Below are 18,967 nucleotides of genomic sequence, written 5' to 3' on the forward strand. Positions count from 1 at the left end.
ACAGATGATGTGATCTCTTCTCTGCTCTGTCTGTGCACTGCATCCACCGCACGTTGTAACAGATTTAGCAATGCAGGACATACCGCGTCCACATTGGGACATCATGCAACAATAGGTTCAACCCTGGCTACACTGCCACAGATGATGTGATCTCTTCTCTGCTCTGTCTGTGCACTGCATCCATCGCACATTGTAACAGATTTAGCAATGCAGGACATACCGCGTCCACATTGGGACATCATGCAACAATAGGTTCAACCCTGGCTACACTGCCACAGATGATGTGATCTCTTCTCAGCTCTGTCTGTGCACTGCATCCATCGCACGTTGTAACAGATTTAGCAATGCAGGACATACCGCGTCCACATTGGGACATCATGCAACAATAGGTTCAACCCTGGCTACACTGCCACAGATGATGTGATCTCTTCTCTGCTCTGTCTGTGCACTGCATCCACCGCACGTTGTAACAGATTTAGCAATGCAGGACATACCGCGTCCACATTGGGACATCATGCAACAATAGGTTCAACCCTGGCTACACTGCCACAGATGATGTGATCTCTTCTCTGCTCTGTCTGTGCACTGCATCCATCGCACATTGTAACAGATTTAGCAATGCAGGACATACCGCGTCCACATTGGGACATCATGCAACAATAGGTTCAACCCTGGCTACACTGCCACAGATGATGTGATCTCTTCTCTGTCTGTTCCCTGTATCCACCGCACGTTGTAACAGATTTAGCAATGCAGGACATACCGCGTCCACATTGGGACATCATGCAACAATAGGTTCAACCCTGGCTACACTGCCACAGATGATGTGATCTCTTCTCTGCTCTGTCTGTGCACTGCATCCATCGCACATTGTAACAGAATTTAGCAATGCAGGACATACCGCGTCCACATTGGGACATCATGCAACAATAGGTTCAACCCTGGCTACACTGCCACAGATGATGTGATCTCTTCTCAGCTCTGTCTGTGCACTGCATCCATCGCACGTTGTAAACAGATTTAGCAATGCAGGACATACCGCGTCCACATTGGGACATCATGCAACAATAGGTTCAACCCTGGCTACACTGCCACAGATGATGTGATCTCTTCTCTGCTCTGTATGTGCACTGCATCCACCGCACGTTGTAACAGATTTAGCAATGCAGGACATACCGCGTCCACATTGGGACATCATGCAACAATAGGTTCAACCCTGGCTACACTGCCACAGATGATGTGATCTCTTCTCTGCTCTGTCTGTGCACTGCATCCACCGCACGTTGTAACAGATTTAGCAATGCAGGACATACCGCGTCCACGTTGACATCATGCAACAATAGGTTCAACCCTGGCTACACTGCCACAGATGATGTGATCTCTTCTCTGTCTGTTCCCTGTATCCACCGCACGTTGTAACAGATTTAGCAATGCAGGACATACCGCGTCCACATTGGGACATCATGCAACAATAGGTTCAACCCTGGCTACACTGCCACAGATGATGTGATCTCTTCTCTGCTCTGTCTGTGCACTGCATCCATCGCACGTTGTAACAGATTTAGCAATGCAGGACATACCGCGTCCACATTGTGACATCATGCAACAATAGGTTCAACCCTGGCTACACTGCCACAGATGATGTGATCTCTTCTCTGCTCTGTCTGTGCACTGCATCCACCGCACGTTGTAACAGATTTAGCAATGCAGGACATACCGCGTCCACATTGGGACATCATGCAACAATAGGTTCAACCCTGGCTACACTGCCACAGATGATGTGATCTCTTCTCTGCTCTGTCTGTGCACTGCATCCATCGCACGTTGTAACAGATTTAGCAATGCAGGACATACCGCGTCCACATTGGGACATCATGCAACAATAGGTTCAACCCTGGCTACACTGCCACAGATGATGTGATCTCTTCTCTGCTCTGTCTGTGCACTGCATCCACCGCACGTTGTAACAGATTTAGCAATGCAGGACATACCGCGTCCACATTGTGACATCATGCAACAATAGGTTCAACCCTGGCTACACTGCCACAGATGATGTGATCTCTTCTCTGCTCTGTCTGTGCACTGCATCCATCGCACGTTGTAACAGATTTAGTAATGCAGGACATACCGCGTCCACATTGTGACATCATGCAACAATAGGTTCAACCCTGGCTACACTGCCACAGATGATGTGATCTCTTCTCTGCTCTGTCTGTGCACTGAATCCATCGCACGTTGTAACAGATTTAGCAATGCAGGACATACCGCGTCCACATTGTGACATCATGCAACAATAGGTTCAACCCTGGCTACACTGCCACAGATGATGTGATCTCTTCTCTGCTCTGTCTGTGCACTGAATCCACCGCACGTTGTAACAGATTTAGCAATGCAGGACATACCGCGTCCACATTGTGACATCATGCAACAATAGGTTCAACCCTGGCTACACTGCCACAGATGATGTGATCTCTTCTCTGCTCTGTCTGTGCACTGAATCCACCGCACGTTGTAACAGATTTAGCAATGCAGGACATACCGCGTCCACATTGTGACATCATGCAACAATATATTGGCTGTGCATATGGTTAAGTAAGGAGCATCGTTCCAGTATCACAGTTATAATTTACTATTGCTTTGATCGTCATCCAGGAGAGTACATTCATTATACCTGACAGTTGAACCAGCACTAAGATGAATTTTGGAATGTGTTGTTCTGCTCTTCAAAGGAATACAAAAGTAGCACCTGTACAGAATCAACAGAAAGCTAACATCTTATAGGAAAGCTCGTGAAAGAGGTGGTGACAGGAAAATAAAATGTGACTTTTTTATACGATCGGTTGTCAATAATTCGTAATGAATAACTTTATTAATTGTTAATAATAGAAAAAAAGGAAAATGTTAGTTGTAGTAAAGGAAAAAAATGTGAATGAAACCAATAAGTTAAATGTATTCCTAACACTGCTTTCATTTTCTACGCTTAACAAAAGGATTTCAAATATCTTCGGCAACTGCCTGTTTATCCCCGTGTACCAACAAAAACGACACGTAATGCTTTACAAACTACACTACCTCAGCGGTCAGCGGCTAGTTCGCAGGAACTCCTGCAGACAGCGCGTCTAGGATGCCGGTCACGTGACCTGTAATAGTCGTGTCACCGCCGATACATCAGCCATTGTCCTGTCTGTAGTCGCGCGGCGCCTTTGATCGCGCCCGAATATTCCCGCCAAGCTGCGAGTCGGACCTCGCCGCGCCGCGACACAGCCACATTAATCCGACACGAGTAGCCATCAGTCGCTCGTCATCGGGCGTCTTTATCTGCGTGGTTAGTAGCAAAAGTAGCCTTGCTCTGCAGATCCGTAGCCGCGCCGCGAAACAGCCACATTGATCCGACACAAGAAGCCATCAGTCGCTCGTCATCGGACGTCTTTATCTGCGTGGTTAGTAGCAAAACTAGCCTTGCTCTGCAGATCCGTAGCCGCGCCGCGAAACAGCCACATTGATCCGACACAAGAAGCCATCAGTCGCTCGTCATCGGGCGTCTTTATCTGCGTGGTTAGTAGCAAAAGTAGCCTTGCTCTGCAGATCCGTAGCCGCGCCGCGACACAGCCACATTGATCCGACACGAGAAGCCATCAGCCATCAGTCGCTCCTCATCGGGCGTCTCCACCTGCGTGGTTAGCAGCAACACTAGCCTTGCTTTGCGCATCCGTTGCCACGGATAGCAGTGAGAAAAAGATGAAAGACACATCTTTTAGAAAACGTTAACATTCTAATTGTAGAACAATTCCTAGTAAAATAGATTGACAATTTACAATCTTAACTATATTTTAGACAACGTTGCGATAGTTCAGAAGTAAAACCTATGAGAGATACGCACCTTCTTGAAGGTTACAAAAACCTGGTCCTACTAACCAACCTGTAACTTCTATATACTGTATTGGTGTTGTAGAAAAGGGAAGGAGTAACTGTTGGGTTGTAGTAGTGGAAGAATTTTCATTTTCACAGCCTGATTCAACGCGACTGTCATAGAATCGTGTTGTCCGTTTGTCTCACCGTCTGTGCTATAACTCTATAGAAAGGTCCTAATGATTTGAATCTTGGTAGTAGGTTCCTCTTGATCCAAGGAAGAACACTATTGAATATGGGGTCAAGAGAGGTCAAAGGATATTTCGTCCGTCTGCCTGTCTGTACAATAAACTTGATCCGGTTATCTTGAATTAACTGTTGTAACCGCTGCGCTGACCATTGGCTATTCACCGTCAATACTAGGCCTGTCCAGCACGACGCATAGTTGTTTCAGTGAGACTTGTGCTTACGTGGGTGGAAAATACACATAATCTAAATAAACTGGAAGTAGGGATCTATTTTCCAAATTGTTTAAATACTATTTTTAAGTTTTTTTTTATTTTATACGATATAAAAAGTGTGTATTATTATGTTTCTTGGACCTTATGTGTGCGATTTCTGGAAAACTTTAGATGTATTTTACAAGTGAACACATGCTAAATTACAATAATCTTATTCAAAAGAGAAATCTTGCGGATATAGTAAAATATATAAACAAATTTCTGACCGTCCAACTTTTTATTCGTCCAATATACATACACTTTAAGAAGTCAGGAAATAAACCTTAGGTTATACATTTAAAAATTTAAAATCTGCTTATTTGTTCTGCGTATTTCTAAATCAATTAAAATATTCTTCATTTTTAATGATGATGGTAATTAATTGTATATTTTAATACAAACCTGAAGTGCACTACCACACCGGCAAAAGTCATTATTGAGATATTCAATAATAGGTTTCCACGACTGACGGCTTTTCTGTTGCATAATGGGTCAAAGACACCACTTCGAAATCCTGAAAACTCGCCTATGAAGAAAATCCCAAGACGATTACACCGTCCCTATGAATAGATACTGAACAAGATAAGTTAACATTCTTAAAAAGCTGCGGATCCGTACAAGTCGGCCAAGCGCATAAACATAATCTTCAAAGACATTACAAGACCTTTTGGTACACCGGTCACAAGGTTCAGGTAGATAACCGTTGCAGTTAATACGGCATGGCTTTTGAAAGTTATGAGAACTTAACCTTTTGGCTCATGAACATATTTAGAGTGAAGACTATAGAGCCAATCTAATACATCGGAGGTAAAGCGATTATCGCAAGATAACTGAAAAGGAACATTGAGCCTGGCTGCTGCTTGGATGGATGACCACTGTGCGATCCTGCCTTTGCAAGCAGCTCGCCTCCCCGGCAATTGGTGTTGGTTCGGAAGTCACCTTTAAGCCGTTGGTCTCCAGATTAAGTGTTAGAGAGAGCTTCTTAGTCATAACTTCGCCTGGTAAAATAAGACATCCTTTGCTTACTTATCTATCCCACATCTGAAGCTTGAAGTTGCCTATCAACGCGGTGTATTTCTGTTCTCAGGCACTTGAGAAAATGGGTTTAAGGAGATGTAAACTCCCGATGGCGTGCTACTGTGGGGATGGCAGCTTCTGAATCATGCAGTCAATTTAGTGTTGGTAAAGCGCATTAGCTGAGGTTGTCATGGTAGGGGACACCCCGCCGCGCTTTGTGCGTCTTCACGGCTCGTGGGCACGGGTCACAAACAACAATGGGTAGAATAGTGTCCTAACTGCCTGACGATTGTTCAGTTCCAGTTTTAAATGTGAGTTAGAACTAACAAGGCTATATTTAGGCTGAAAGTTGAATTCTGTTCATCTTTACTATGATGGTTCGAGAAGTAACATGGATTTATTGAAATTATAGTAGGCTCTTCAAGCTGATCTTGTAGCATGGTCCTTTTAAACATCTGAGCTCTAGTGGTTTCCGTCCTTATCAGCAGAACAAAGTACAGATAGTATGAGTTGCTTTAGTAATAGTCTATTAATACAGTCCCTTTTGAATACTTAGTTTCTGATCAAAATCTCCCTTTTTCAGCATACAGTATTAAATTTCTTAATTCAAAAGAAAAAAAAAATAATAGCAAGCCCTCTTTAGCCTTCAATTTTCTCGTTGCATTATGGTTACCTATGGTAAAAAAAAAAATATTCGCTACGCTCAGCCAAATTCCATGGAGTGATATGCACCATCATCGAACTCGACGTTTTATAGAAATGAAGCTTAAATTGTATAGGTCAGTTCGTCCCAGAGATAACTTGTGTCCACACCGACAGAAATAAAACATCTCTTTAGCTCTTCTAGAGATAAGCTTACTTAGCCAATAAATAAAGATGACCAATTGAAAACACTACTATAAAGCTGTACACATTGCAATTGAAAATTACATAAATGTTTTATGACTTAAAATCCGCTATTAAAAAGTAATTTCTTTTAGTTGAATATAACACGGACATTTGAATATGTTATGTATTGGTAACACATATTTTTAAATAAATATCTTTAAGTAATTTGGAGTACAAACTGTAATTGATTAATAAATGTATTTTACAATTGTTTGAAAAGTGTATTGTAATACATTTTGACCTCCACCAAAAGTAACGCTGCTGACGATCGATTTCTTAAGAAAAAATCCTCTTCCGATTAAAATCGTATATTTATGCACCGCGCATTGATCTTAAAATGTATACATGTTTAAACTGGTATTTAAAACTTTACTGACAAACATTCTTGACAAAAATGTTTGGTTGTAAACACGATATTTCAATACAAAACTGTATTCTTTATTGTTTTTCTCTAACGCCTTCATCCATAATGAGTTTGATACCTTAAATAAAACATACTGATTTATACTACACAAGTATTCCCCTTTGAAATTGACTGTTTCCTAAAGTTGTGTTGAGTTCCAAACATAAATCACACTCTTTATACCTTTACACACTTTATACTCAACTATAAAAATTCATACTCGTATTTCAAGTGACGCCCCACATATTACAGAAGCCTTATTTTATTTATTTTTCTGTCACAATCTTAAGAGGTGTAATTCTTTTGCTGTAGTATATTTTCGATCTGTATTCAAATTTAATTGACTAAATCAATTGCCCCATTACTACTATTGAGGTACCTACTGAAGTGCCTGTGACATGTTGACTCTTACAGACACTAGTTAGGCGTTGCTCGCAAGTACTATAAGATTTGCATCCTTAATTTAAGAATTTGTTAACAAAAAAATAATGATTTTTTGGAAAGTCTCATATCTTTTCCCCTGGCTTTTGGACCAAAACGTACAAGTCTCATGTGGCCACTGTACTGCCGTGTGTTTTGTCCTTTGTTGCATAATTTTAAATTATATTATTGTTTAAAGTCAATTCTAGTCCATTTAACAAGCTTCAGTGTTACTGTGTACTCAGATGGTATAATCAATATATTATCAATATTACTGATTTCTTAGTAACGTCAGAACGTAGACGAAGTGCTCTTTCTGTTTTCAAAATATTTTAAATTTTTTCTTTATAAGTTTAGTACGGTTTAAGTGCGTTATATACTTTAAGTTCTTTTTGACTTTTTCATGAGGCCAACTGGATTCAGAAAAAGAACTGTTTAAAATTATCTATAAGAAACCCTAGTCAGGCTTTTGTTGTGGCAGCATCATTTAAATATAGCGATTTCTGATGAGGGTAAATTTTCGACACTCTTTTGTTACACTTTGTTTACGTACCGTAACGTATTATAGTTACCGTCCTGATTGTTGAAGTTTCTTCTCAGTTTATCTTTTGTTATTTCTTTTGGAAATTTAATTTTGTTATTTTCAAATTTTTATCATATTGTTATAGTCTGTTTTCAAGTTTATCTCTTGTTATTGCTTTGAACATTTTACTATTGTTATAGTTGCTCAAATTTTATTTTTAATTGTTGCCCTCTTTTTCTTGTCTAGACACTAGACTCGTTACACTTGTTTACTGCTCATCAACTCCTGACTTACGTTTTTGATTTTATTCGCTGTCCACATATTTAATGCATGTGTTATTGTATATTTATATAGTATTAGTAGGCCTATATTGGTATATTGTATTAGTTACACAAATATTGTTAGTTGTTATTGTAAAAATGGTGGATACAGTTGATGAATAAATAAGTTACACACTAATACGTGTAGGCTAGTATTCATAAAATTAAAAACAATTTTTTGTACGACTCTTCTTTCATAAATTTTGATCAACACGTGCTAATCATCATGATTTTTATTTCATAAATTTCTTTTAGAGTTTGAAACCCGAAGAAGGCAGTAGATGTTACTTCGTGAAACGTCAGTTGTTTTCGGTATGTAATGATTGCAAAGCATGAAATCATGTTATCCCTACAATACGTAACTGCTATAGAGTTGCGTTAAGAATATAAATCATGGGTAGGTTTGCTAAAACCATGAAAACCGTTGATATCAGACAGTGGTTATTCAACCAACCACTGTGTTTTGAAACTCGTTTGAGTTTAATTTTATTAAAATGCTGACTTAATGTAGAGTTATTATCAAGAAATTTCACTCGAGCCTCGAGGATTCAAAATTATATTTAATATTTCTCCTAATAGCGTACCGTAGTTTGTTTAGTTTCAAATTTACAGCCCGTCCGTCCCTTACATTATCTGGTAAAGCCACATTTAGGGACTCGCGTGTCCTATGGTAATGAGTGCACACACTTCCCTAAATTACCGATACAGCGTCTTTCTTCTTCTTCACACTGCATTCCGGCTGTCCGAGGTACCGCAGGAGTCCGCGCACAGCGACACCGTCGCCACAGGGTGTCCCACAAATAAACAACACCCAACATCATCTTATATTAATAATTCAACGTAGGCGCACCAATTGCCAGTTTAAACAGTAATAAATAACCATTTTATAATGGGCACACAATTATATAAATAATGGTCAACGTTTACCCCCCCCCCGCCCGTTGTCCCTTGCCCCCTCTCCTGTGAACGTGCCACCGTACATAGATAGAGGGCGCTTAAAGGTTATTTAGAGTAATTGTACGATAGAAATGAACGAGGTTATTTCCAATGAATACATAGAAATTGGTAAACGATACATATTAATAGGAAATGAAATATTTTGAGGTGATTTTACAGAGAAGAAGGCAAAACGAAGTTTTGTTTTTATTTTTTAAAATCGTAATTTCTAACCTTTTTAGAAACATATTTTTGTATACAGTTTAGAGGTTAAATTTTGACCTCGATAAAACCCATCCGATGTCGTTTATGTAAATGGCTGAGCGCTAGCGAATCCTAACAGTCGATGGTCTGTTAGGATTCGAAAATGAACATAATATCTCAAAAATGAACATAATATCTCAAAAATGAACATACCTGTTCACGAACATTTTCCAGGAACCTTTATTTCTGTACAAGGAACTCGATGATGGGTATGTCACGCCGAGGGAGTTGGCTGAGCGTTAGCAGATATTTTTACATTGTTCTGATAAGTAGGTACGATGGTGAAGAGAAAATCATAAAATAAACAAATTTATAACACGACCAAGCTTAATCGTATGACATTTTAACATGTGATATTTGGTGGCTTGGTTGATCATACTCACTCTGTTATTTTCTTACCGAGTTTATTAATACTCCGTTCAATCAATGTACAAGCTAGAGTTCGATGATGGTGCAACTACCTTTGGGATTTAGCTGAGCGTTAGGGAACCCTATAAATCAAGAGCAAATTGTATGTAGTTGAGTTTTGTAATTTTGCTTAGCTATGGCTAAGGATTCCGGAAATTACTCTTCTGTCTGCCTATCTACATGTGATTATGTTTTCCGCTGAAAATCACAAGAATGTATTGAGCTATAGAGTTAAAATTTTGCATGGAACGTAATTTCTACATAGACGTGTTTGATGATTGGCGTTCATGATCTTTTCAGCCTTTTACGTGAAAAATTATGTAGCGTACTCCTTCCTTGTTTAAATGTCTACATAAAGAACTGTACAAAATTGTAGTCAACTTGAAAGTTGTTTGCCCATTACCCTTCCATATCTTACTGCATTGAAAGTGCCATTTTTAAATTATCCATTTTAAAAGTAATACAATACAATCGAATACATAACTGGATGGCTGTAATGGACAAAAATCTCTTAATACAAAATAAAGGCACAACATCGCTTAAAATATATTAACTAACTCCTTTTCGTGCCCAGAATACCTAGAATATTAAACTGATTTTCTTACCATTTCAAAGTTTAAATTCTTTTGTTACCATGATAAATATACTGCTTATCCAGAACCTACAAGATTAATGTAATCAACTTTCTTGCTATCGAAATTTGTTTCTCATAATTTCCTGTATATACATAGCGTAACTTTTGTATGAAGGGGTGATTCAATTGAATTTTGAGTTTAGCTCCAATTCACCTTCCTTTTATCCTTTTATGTGTAAAACCCCCGGTTGCTCCACCGTGCTTAAAGATCCCGTCTATCGCATCGTAGTCTACTCAATTGTGTACCTGAGGAGACTACCACTTCACCTATTTATAGGTGTCCCTAATGTCGAAACGATGTAAATGTTTCGTTTTGAGCTTCTCGTCGTCGACTTTCTTTGGATCTCTTCAGACGGAGATGACTCCGGATTCCAGGAGTCGAGTCTGAGACAGCGTCAGATACCAGACGCTGCAATAAAAGGATGGCGAACTGGAGCTAAACTCAAAATTCAATTCCTGTATATGTTGCGCATTCTCTTACACGTTCTTTTTATTGCAAAAGTTATCAATATTACCTTTTCTCCGTGATTATAATGTTAAAGAACACTTTAGATGAAGATAAATCATCCAATTGTTTCTAAAAATAAACGGTGAGCATAATCGTCCTTGAACTACCGTAAGATTTTGGCAAGAGCGTCACGAAGTATTGGTTGAGCTACTCAGCAATTTCTTGCATCCTTAGCTGTTAATTCCGTAGGGACTTCTCGAAATGAACAAAACGTACCGGGAGGGAAAAGGCGTCTTCATTAAGAAGTAACATTCTGGCAAGAGGCTTCCAGTCCTCGAGCGTGGATTTCGATTAGAGCGTATCACTCGAGAATGGAACGAGTTACGGCAGAACGTAAGCTATTACGGTCCGACACAGACACGGACGTTGTAGTGTAAATAAAGAGGTTTGCTCACACGGGCCGAGGTGAAGGTGAGGATAAGAATGATGGGCCTCGGGGCCCAGCGGGGGTCAGCGGGGTTCAGCGGGGCCCGGGCCCACAATCAATCCACCTGTCCGCCAGCTAGGTCGAGACCTGCTCTAATTTAACGCTTCACGTGCTCTTTTCAAATTAGTAATCCAAAGAAACCGGTTTTTAAGTCAAACATGAAATGTTAGCACCCGTATTAGTTTTTCTGGCTAAGTTTTCAACTCGTTTAGTTTAATGGTTAAACGTGGCTGCGGTGGATTATTTTCTTAAACTCTTACGACATGGACGAGGACTGAATTAAAGTCTTGTTATCATAACAATCGAACGATTGCTATCATCATAGTCGATCAATTACTAATCCGCAGTAACGATCGAACAATAGCTAACGATACATTCGTTATTGATAAGACAATTATACAAAACAACATCCTTTCCAAACCTTACGTACGACGGTTTACACGGCGATCAATGTAAAACGTATGTCTAATAAACATCACAACCGCTTATGATAGAATCAAAAACTTGTTATGATTATATGTTCGAGATGTGTGATAAATAAATTTAGGCACACAAAATGTTCTCTATGTGTTTTTAATTTATTTTTGTCACTTTGCGATAGATAATGCCTACCCCTTTCTTAGTTTGCCACCAACTTGTATCTGTCTTGACGCTGGCCATTACAATTGGTAAATTTTTGGTGGTTGGTTGGTCAGTATAGTCCTTTTGTAAACTGTATTCTTTAGTTTGATTTCAATAATAGTGTTTGGTTTTTATTAAGTGTGTGTTTTAAAGATGTTGTTCATGGCCAAAACATGATTTGTTGTATAACCTAAATAACAGTTATGCGTTCGACTATGCACCCAAATGAGGAAGAGATCAAATCACAGATCTCGAAACTTACTAATTCTTTCATCACTGAAAGGGGAAATGTCAGCAAACCACTGTTTCCCTCAAACAAAGGTATAAGGATTATATCTGGTTTGATTTTAATGTAAATCAATTAATACGTGTGAACTCCATTAAGTGAGATCGTCTCGTATTTACATTACTCTTTAATTTCCATTAAACTCTTAATTTAAAGTGTCCTAATAACCAGCGGCTAACTCCTCGTCTGAGAAGGAGCAATGTTGCTACAATCATATAACGTTCTGTTAATTAAAATATTTCCAATTTACTCTTAACGTTAATTAAACATATTTTTCTGTATTAAAAAGAGAACGCTCTGACTAATATTAGTTTTCCAACCTCCATGTTGACACCACTACCGAAATTGAATTTTGAGTTTAGCTCCAGTTCACCTTCCTTTTATTGTAACGTCTGGTATCTGACGGTGTCTCAGACTTGACCCCTAGAATCTGGAATCACATCGTAGTGCATTCAATTGTGTACCTTGTGAGACAATGAGACTACCACTTCACTTATTTATAGGTGTCTCTGATGTCGAAATGATTTTGACCTTCTTCTTCATCGACTTTCTTTGGATCTCTTCAGACGAACATGGCTCCAGATTCCTGGAGTTCAGTCTGAGACAGCGTCAGATACCAGACGCTGCAATCAAAGGAAGTGAACTGGAGCTAAACTCAAAATCCAATTGAATCAACCGTTCCTACCATAGCTACTATCGAAATGCTGCAACCGCCCAATCAGGAAAGAAATTTGGATTAAACTTTTTATTTTTGTTAATCATCCAAAATTATATTGCTTTTAAATAATTTTAAACTTGTTAATTGCATTCAGATTTCGAACTTGATGGAAAGATTCGTACAGATTTTTAACTGTTACTATTCTAATGTTATTATTGTTTTACAATTATATTGGATAATTTATGGCAAGGCTTCAAATTCAGATGTCTTAAATTATTAATGGGCAGTAAATGGTCGAACTGGAATTATTACCATTTAAATTTTTAATTGAGTACAAAGTTGAAACTTAAAAACCCTGCAGGCTGCTGTAACAAAGAGAAGAAATTCGAGTACAACCATTTTAAGAGCAATGAAATGTTGTAGTTCCGTAATCACAACAGCGGGCCATAACACGAAACCGAGGAGGGCCGGAGCAAGTTCTCGCCGTGTTATGAGGTACTTGTGGGTGACAGACGGTCCATAGTCCAGCTTACAAGGATACTAATCTCGACCTTAAAGCTTACGCCTGTTAATGTTGCTTTAAATCGTGTAAATGCCACCACACAGCAACCTCGGATAACTCTTTCAGTCTGGAAACACTTTCTCCATTAGCTGTTCCCTCTGAGTTGGTTTATATTCGAACTACATTTTCCGAATGTTATTAGTATCTAATAATAATGAAATAATAGTATTTTAGAAGCATGAAAACAATGAATAATGGGCTTATTGTATATAAAAATGATGACACGAAAGATTATGTGGAATCAAAAATCGTACCCTTGAACAATTTATTAACTGAGGGTTTGTATCCGTTAAAAAGCGTATTCCTTTATATCATTAACCATCATAAAATATTGTTCCATTATAAATAAAATACTAAAATAGTTTCGTATTTTATTCGTCTTTAACACTTTTATATTTTTATAAAGAATTCAACATTTTACGTAAGTCTCTTAAGTAAGAACTTGAGCTGAAGAACCCACTGTAGATTTACCCAATAAGAAAAATGGTTACTGACTAGTCAAACACTTTCATGCCGTTGGTTTTGGACCTAGAATAATTGAAGATGATTCATTTAATATTTTGAGTATTTGAATGAAAAACTACAAATATTTTGAGTTTTAAGAAATAAGAAATTACACTCAATACCTCTTTGATGAGTATTAGGCTTCTCTTTAAAATCTCCTATAACTTTATACGAAAATAAGGGTGCAAAAGAAATGTATAATTATTCTTATAAGCTACAAAATGAAAATTATTTTTGTTATGTATGGTACAATATAGCAGCTGTAGGCTATTTAATGCAAAATTTTGTTTACAAGTTGTCAGAAACTTTATCGGGGACAAAGGAGAAAAAAGTGATCAGTTCCTAAATAATGGAAAGATAAGAAGAGCGCAAGTATGACGCACAAGTATTTAATACTAATAGCCTTTCCAACTCTGATGGTCAATTTATTTCGTTTTGTGAAGTTCATATGGCTCGGAGAACCGTACGTATGGCACCCCTTGTGGAGAACCCCTCAAAAAGGAACATTACCTCTTGAGATCTCGGTAATAATGTATAAGGAGAAAAATATTTTGTTGGACTTTCATTGCTGTATTAATATATAACCAAATCGACTGGCCACCTCGATATTTGACCATATGTAATGTACAGGAAACATACATATGTAGTATACTTAGATACTATTCATAAAGTTACCATGGCGTGAAGGATTGATACAGTGCGAATGTTGAGTTCAGCTCGATTTTACCTTCCGGTGACGGAGTTCAAAAAGAACTCTTGCATCCTTTTGGAGTTCTAAGGACAGTCCTGGATTCCAGATTCCAGGAGTCAAATCTGTGACAGCGTCAGAACTCAACATTTGTATAATGAAACTGAAGGCATAGATAAGTATTTGTGCAAAAGTACGTGACAAGGGTTTCGATTGCTTCTTTTCCTGGAAGTAGAAAGCTCCTGGGATACCAACTGTGATAGTGACATGTATGACAGCCCTGTGTCAGTGTGTTCACCCCCTGCAGCTCCCAGATATCATCTCTACCCTCGCATTTACTGGGATGAATAAGGCGCGTTCCCGTCCCTTTCTTGTGCTTCTTGGACATTTTATGGCTTAATTTGAATACCGTTGTTGATCAAGTGATATTATCTTCTGGTCACAATCAACAGCTTATTCAACTTCTTTTTTATCGCCACCACAAGTTTATGGTTAACGATTTGTTGAAGGTTGCCTCGACAAAGTAATAGGTACTAAATAACTCTACTAACTGTTGCTTCCGTAAACAATCATTATTTCATACTAATTATAAGTAATTTAGTGTACACTTTTTTCAATACTCAATCCTCGATCGGAGCATTAGTCAAACTCAACCTTGGTCTCTGAAATACATTTAATTCGAGCCAGAAGTGCTAATACACATGAAAATCCTAAAATATGAGCCATTAACAATTTCACTTATTATTAATTATGAAACTGTTTCCTAAAAAACCGACATAATGTGTACCTAAATATGTCTGCTATTTGTCAATGGCGCAGTGTACCGGATACGGCGGTTAACGCAAGATAACTAGATCAAGCAACGTCGAGCATGACTGCTGCTTGGATGGGTGACTGCTGAGTGATCCTGTCCTTGCAAGCAGCCCGCCTCCCAGGCGATTGGTGGTGGTTCGGAATTCATCATTAAGCCGTTGGTCCCCAGATTAAGAGTTAGAAAGAGTTTCTTATTCCCAACTTTGCCTGGTAAAGTAAGACATCTTTACTTTACTTTTACTTCCGTTCCTAAACTACTCAGAGCCTCATAATTTTTTACAGCATATTAACTGTAAAGTTAATACCGATTCCTACACAATGGCCTAATATAGTACCTACAGTTGTTACTACAATCGTTGGAGCTATTCTATCAAATACAATGAGTAATTCAAGTTATATCATAAGTACTTATAAAATCTGTTTCACTTTCTGATTTCAGGATTCAAAAACTCTGTTCTTTAAACAAATCAAAATGGATCAGAAGACTGAAATATCTGATTGACATTGTCAGTCACAATGAATTATAACAGAAGTTTTAAGAATGTAATTTTGAAAAATATAAAAATTGGTGTTCCTCATTTTAAATAAGGACATTTTGAGAGAAACCATGAACAACTGCTACAATTTATATAATTGTATTGTATACCCATTTAAGAATTAATTATGTGCCTTATAAAATAAATTAATACGCATGCGTTTGGTTAAAGGAATGGGATCATTATGCGTTAAATTCCACTTATTTCTGTTGTTATTTTAATCTCGCTGTAAAATAACCTCTACTCTTGTGTAGACTACATGTCTCTTCCACTTAGCCATTACTTCACGCCAACTGCGTCTTATTTATTTATTTCCAACGGCAGCAGCCAATTTACAAAGACAAGCATAGATGGTAGAATACAGCGGAAAATAAAAATTAATACAATCAGATAAAAAATCTACATAAAATAACAAAATAGGTATACAAAAATTTGATAATAAATAATAAGTATCCAAAGAATATAACAAGTTAGAAATATCCAAAACATAACAAAAAATAAAAATAAAGATTAACAAACAACAATAATTACTCAAGTATGGAAACAACTCAGAAAATTGATTTAAATAAATTGTACTTTACATAAAAAACAATAAAAAAAACAACTAAAGTATAGGTAGATATCAACAAATGTAGAATAATAAATAATTACGTAAAGGAAAAAACATTTATACAAACTTTTTGTGCTACAGGAACAAGCAATCAACTAGCTAACGAAAGTATAAGATTGATAAGAGCGAACATAAATAAATAAATAGTGCTAATAAATTAAAATATTATATATATATATATATATATATATATATATATATATATATATATTTATGTCGCTTATTGACATAAATGCGATATCTCATGCATATTACGACGTTATTACCATCTGTCTCGCTAGCCTAATGAAGGACACTTAATAAATGTCCTTAATTAGAGCAAAATCTAAATTGCCGACTTCAAAAGCTGTAGAAATATCCTCTGCTCTTGTATAAGCTATATGACCCTGCCAATCCGCCATTACTTCACCCTGACTTCGTCTAATTGACATAAAAGCGATATCTCACGCATATGACTCATTACAATGGCATTACCATCTGTCTCACTAGCCTAATGAAGAACGCTTAACAAAGGTCCTTAATAACAACAAAATCTAAAATTCCGACTTCAGAAGCTGTGGAAATAACCTCTACTCCTGCGTAGGCTATATGACCCTCCCACTCCGCCATTACTTCACCCTGACTTCGTCTAATTGACATAAAGGCGATATCTCACGCATATGACTCATTACAATGACATTACCATCTGTCTCACTAGCCTAATGAAGAACGCTTAACAAAGGTCCTTAATAACAACAAAATCTAAAATGCCGACTTCAAAAGCTGTAGAAATAACCTCTACTCCTGCGTAGGCTATATGACCCTCCCACTCCGCCATTACTTCACCCCGACTTCGTCTAATTGACATAAAGGCGATATCTCACGCATATGACTCATTACAATGGCATTACCATCTGTCTCACTAGCCTAATGAAGAACGCTTAACAAAGGTCCTTAATAACAACAAAATCTAAAATGCCGACTTCAAAAGCTGTAGAAATAACCTCTACTCCTGCGTAGGCTATATGACCCTCCCACTCCGCCATTACTTCACCCTGACTTCGTCTAATTGACATAAAGGCGATATCTCACGCATATGACTCATTACAATGGCATTACCATCTGTCTCACTAGCCTAATGATGAACGCTTAACAAAGGTCCTTAATAACAACAAAATCTAAAATGCCGACTTCAAAAGCTGTAGAAATAACCTCTACTCCTGCGTAGGCTATATGACCCTCCTACTCCGCCATTACTTCACCCCGACTTCGTCTTATTGACATAAGGGCGATAGCTCACGCACATTACACATTACGATGTCATTACCATCTGTCTCGCTAGCCTAATGAAGGATGCTTAATAAAAGTCCTTAATTACAAGAAAATCTAAAATGCCGACTTCACAAACTGTACAAATAACTTCTACTCCTGCGTAGGCTATATGACCCTCCTACTCCGCCATTACTTCACCCCGACTTCGTCTTATTGACATAAGGGCGATAGCTCACGCACATTACACATTACGATGTCATTACCATCTGTCTCGCTAGCCTAATGAAGGATGCTTAATAAAAGTCCTTAATTACAAGAAAATCTAAAATGCCGACTTCACAAACTGTACAAATAACTTCTACTCCTGCGTAGGCTATATGACCCTCCTACTCCGCCATTACTTCACCCCGACTTCGTCTTATTGACATAAGGGCGATAGCTCACGCACATTACACATTACGATGTCATTACCATCTGTCTCGCTAGCCTAATGAAGGATGCTTAATAAAAGTCCTTAATTACAAGAAAATCTAAAATGCCGACTTCACAAACTGTACAAATAACTTCTACTCCTGCGTAGGCTATATGACCCTCCCACTCCGCCATTACTTCACCCCGACTTCGTCTTATTGACATAAGGGCGATAGCTCACGCACATTAAAAATTACGATATCATTACCATCTGTCTCGCTTGCCTAATGAAGGATGCTTAATAAAAGTCCTTAATTACAAGAAAAATCTAAAATGCCGACTTCACAAACTGTACAAATACTTCTACTCCTGCGTAGGCTATATGACCCTCCCACTCTCCGCCATTACTTCACCACGACTTCGTCTTATTGACATAAGGTCGATAGCTCACGCACATTACACATTACGATGTCATTACCATCTGTCTCGCTCGACTAATGAAGGACTCAGAGTTGAGGCCAGAGGATGCAGATGCAGGCAGAAGTCCTCAGTCCTGGCCTCGGCAAGCGGCTCTGCCCCGCTCTCAGCTTGTTAGACGGCTGTCCGACGCTCTGCGGGGTGCTCGAATTGATGTCTCTACTTGTACCCTTATTATTGTAATATTATAACAACATAGCCTCTCTACCTGGGTGAGGATGGAACATTATGTCCCTTCTTCCCTTGCGTAAGGGAATAGTACGTTAAAATTATATAGAATAATATAAACTATTATCGTCCTTTGGTATTTTCATTTATTTTCTAAGGGATAACGAAAGATTGTTTACATTATAATATTATACATCATCAGCCAAAAAAGGTTTAAGTATTTGGACGTTCAAGGACTATGTAATGCGCAAATAGACGCGAGTATTGCAATTCGTTTTTATATTC

The sequence above is a fragment of the Homalodisca vitripennis genome, chromosome 4 (assembly GCF_021130785.1).
Source record: "Homalodisca vitripennis isolate AUS2020 chromosome 4, UT_GWSS_2.1, whole genome shotgun sequence".
Classification (NCBI taxonomy): Eukaryota; Metazoa; Arthropoda; class Insecta; order Hemiptera; family Cicadellidae; genus Homalodisca; species Homalodisca vitripennis.